General features: G+C 37.4%; 1 pseudogene; it reads left to right on the top strand.

Annotated features, from left to right (window-relative positions):
• The first annotated feature begins 1,575 nt into the window (after nucleotides 1–1,575).
• On the top strand, nucleotides 1,576–2,513 carry LOC127684497 (olfactory receptor 4F21-like; annotated as a pseudogene).
• Nucleotides 2,514–4,396: the final 1,883 nt, after the last annotated feature.

The following is a 4,396-nucleotide window of genomic DNA, read 5'->3' on the forward strand; positions in this document are numbered from 1 at the left end:
TAGAAACATATAGAAATAAGAAAATGATTAAGAACATGGAATTTTGCAGTAACAACAAGAAAACTAAGATTAATACGACTATTGCGTAGGATATTGAGATTTATAATTATTTTCTCTAAAATCATCTAAAGAAATGGAAGTATCATAATAGAATGAATAAACTTGGTCAAAGCCTTACAAAGGAGCAGTTGGAGAGAAAGGACTGTGTACTGCACAGAATTCCAGAGCCTTACTCCTTTATGTGTTTGTTTACTTGCTTTGCATTTTGACATAAGGTCCCCTGAAGCCAATTCTGGTCTCAAGCTCAAATATCTCTGAATTACATTGAATTGGTGATCACATTTTGTTTCCCACACACAAGTGCTACCACCCCTAGCATTTATATTTTTAAAGCAATAATAGAAAAAGAATTCACTATGTTATCAGCTTAAGGAAAATAAAAGCTAAATATGCTTTAGTCAACTGATTATATGCCTTAGAAAGATACATAGCATATGATTAAAGGGACGGCCCTTGAAAAACAGTGTGACAATTAGGAATATGGATTACCATGTCCTTTTGTTATGAATGCAAGTTCTAACTCTGACAGCCTATCCTTCTAAAATTCACTATCTCTGTGTATAAATGGATCTAACAACAACAACAACAAAAAAAAAAAACCTCTGGGAATTCTGTGAAATTTAAGTAAGATAATGTACTGAACATATAGTCCTTTGCAGAATATTTGTTTAATAAAAGTCATGTGCAAGCATTAAATGTATAAGCATTGATTTTCATATTTTACTTCCATATGCATATTCTATCTTTGTAAGAAAGGAATCACTCAACAACTATATTATTCAGATTCAGAGTAACTATTTAAATGTTGTGAATGACTTCAATCTGTGTATCTGATCTCCACTTGTACAAACAAAAACAAAACAAATCCTAGGTACACTGGATGAAATGTTCAGTTTGTCAAGAAAATAATGATGTACAAAATGGAGTAAGAAATACAGCTAGGAGTAATTTGCAAGTTACTGCAAAAGCATTAATGTGAAAATAGCAAATAACTGTGACTTGAGTCCAAAGACTCATAGGGACAGAGCCATAAAAACAAAGACATCTTTGAAAGTCAGAGCAAAGCAAAGCAAAACAAAACAACACACAAAATATCTGGTTCAAAAAAAAACCCAGGAAACAAAAAAACAAAAAACAAAAACATGAAAAGTAGCCCATTTGCATCCATTTAATGTCTAGCAACTTCATTTTCTTTACATATTCAATACTATACCATCATTATATGAAACCATTTTGTAACCCAAGAGTCTTGAAGCCATAATTCTCCAACATCAGCAACAAACAACCTGGAACTAAATTAATATACTGCCTACTACTAGTTTCCATCTTTTCTCGCATGATCTCCTGATCACTGTTCTTCCATTCCCTACTGTTATTCCTGAATTCTGAGTCTGATACATACAATAAACAAAACAGAGAGTTATAATCAATGGATATACATTATACTATCTGGGATGACAACTTTATCATTTTCTATCAACAGGTCCATTGAAATTTTCTCCTCTGTTCCAGTCAATGGATCATATAAATGAAACTGTAGTTTTTGAATTTGTTTTGTTGGGACTCTCCAGTTCTTGGAAAAGTACCATTTTTCTCATGTCCACCTTCTCTTTGCTCTATGTAAGCATCATCCTGGGAAACCTTTTCATTGTCTTTTTGGTCATTACTGACTCCCACTTACAGTCCCCTATGCATTTTCTTCTGGCCAATCTGTCCCTCATTGACGTTGGACTTTCCTCTACCACAGTTCCTAAGATGATCTCAGATCTTCTGAAAGAACACAAAGTAATTTCTTTCCACAGTTGCATGACTCAGATCTGTTTTATCCACATTATGGGAGGAGTGGAGATGGTGCTGCTCATAGCCATGGCGTTTGACAGGTACACAGCCATCTGTAAGCCTCTGCGCTACTTGAGCATCATGAGCCCTAGAATATGCATTTCATTTGTAATTGCTGGCTGGGGGTCACTGGAGTGGTCCATGCCCTGTCACAGTTCTCTTTTGTTGTAAACCTGCCTTTTTGTGGTCCTAACAAAGTGGACAGCTTTTACTGCGACTTCCCACGAATCATACAACTTGCGTGCACTGATGGAGACACATTTGAGTTTGTTGTTGCGGCCAACAGTGGCTTCATGAGCATGGGGACCTTCTTCTTGCTTCTCCTCTCCTATGTCTTCATTTTGGTAACAGTCTGGCAAAGGTCTTCAGGGGACTTGTCAAAGGCGCTTGTCACTCTGTCAGCTCACATCACTGTGGTTGTTCTGTTTTTTACTCCATGCATGTTTCTCTATGTGTGGCCTTTCCCCACATCATCAATTGACAAATACCTGTTCATTGTTGACTTTGCTGTCACACCTGCTCTTAATCCTGTCATATATACATTAAGGAACAAAGATATGAAGGAAGCCATTAGAAAGTTGAGCAAGCAGGGATGTTACATCGGAATTTTCTGACCAGATCTATCATTAGAATTTGTTTGACTTCAGAAATCTGTATTTTTCTGACTATTTGACATCTTCAGTTAACATGTTGTTCAGGCCAGACTCAGCATTAAATCTACCTCACTGAACAAATATATATTATTTTGCAGACTACTTAGTTACAGATTTTACAACTGTGGGAAACAGGAAACTTATCACAGTATAAGTGAGATATTATAAAAAGACAGTGGTTCTGTTAAGGAATAATATTATGTACTTTAGATCATAATCATTTTAACATAAGAAATAATATAATGACATCCCTTCTGTTCCCCATGTGCTTCACAAAATAAAAACCTGTTCATTGATTCTTCCAAATGTCAGATGCAATCATTAAATAGACAGAAGAAGTAGCTCTACTTACTTTACCTAAAAGCCCCCTCAAAACAAAAACTAAGACACAATCTGATTACAGACATTTTGTTTGGAAACTGATGGTTAGTGGCATAAAAAAGAAAGGAGAATAGAGGACAAAAAAGTGAAGTATTTTGGTAATACACATAACTGGGTTCCAAGCACTAGGAAGACACGAAAAGAGAACACTACTATTAATGAAAAAACATTATGGAGATTACACAATGATTTTTAAACAAGATGACCAACTGATGACTCAGAAACTCTGTTATTTGTGTGTGTGATCAATACATCAAATTTTTATCTATACACAATTTGTTGCATTTCTATTCACAATAGCTAAGAAATTGATAATACCTAAGTATCCATAAAGTAATGAATGGATATACCAAATATGATCACATGCAAATTGAACATTACTAAGCTATAAAAGTAAGGACAATTCCTCATTCGTGTAAAAGTAGATAAAAGTGGAAATATGTAGACTAAACCAGCTATGATAAAAACAAGTTCCATGTGATTTTATGTATTTATAAAACTTTTAATTTTTTTATTCCTTAAACATTTTTACAGGCCACTCATTATCCCCTTCCTGGTACACCCTCTGGCAGACAGTTCCACCTCAAAGAGGATGTCCCCACTGCCCCCTACCCTCCACCCTACCAGACCCCTCCCCAATCCCTGGGACCTCAATTCTCTCAAGGGTTAGGTGGTTCTCTCACTGTGGCCAGACCAGGCAGTCCTCTGCTGTATATGTGTCGGGAGTCTCATATCAGTGTGTGTTGCCTGACTGGTGGCTCAGTATCTCAGAGATATCAAGAGACCAGGTTAGTTGCCACTGCTGGTCTTTTTATGGGGTTGCCCTCCTCCTCAACTTCTTCCAGCCTTTTCCTAGTTCAACCACAGTGTCCCTGTCTTCTGGCCATTGGTTGAGTGTAACTCTCTGCATCTGGCTCTTTCAGCTGCTTAGTGGGCTTCTCAGAGCACAGCCATGCTCAGCAACTGTCTGTAAGTGCACTGCAGCCTCAGTAAATACTGTCAGGCCTTAGAGCATCCCCTTGAGCTGGATCCCAATTTGGGTTGGTCACTGGACTCTTTCCCCTCAGCCTCTTATCCATTTTTGTCCCTGCCTTTCTTTCTTTTTCTTTTTTTTTAACTCCAGATTTTATTTCCCTCATGGTCAACCCTCCTACTATTCCACATCCCATACCTCAGCCCCTGTCTCTATGATGATGTCCCCACCTCCATCCCCCTACCCCACCAGACCTATAAACTCCCTGGGGTTCCAGTCTCTTGAGGGTTAGGTCCTGCAGTTCTTTTAGACAGGAACAATTCTGTGTCAGAGTTTTTTACTGTGGGATGGCACTTTTTAAAGTTGATCTCACAGAAATTCAAAGCAAAGCAGTAGTTACTAGAAGCTGAGGTGGGTAGAAGGAGGAGATATCAAAGTTAGATTTGGAAAGAATAATAAGTTCCATTTTTCTTTTTCACAATGGGGTTCT

This window comes from Apodemus sylvaticus, chromosome 5, assembly GCF_947179515.1.
Source record: "Apodemus sylvaticus chromosome 5, mApoSyl1.1, whole genome shotgun sequence".
Classification (NCBI taxonomy): Eukaryota; Metazoa; Chordata; class Mammalia; order Rodentia; family Muridae; genus Apodemus; species Apodemus sylvaticus.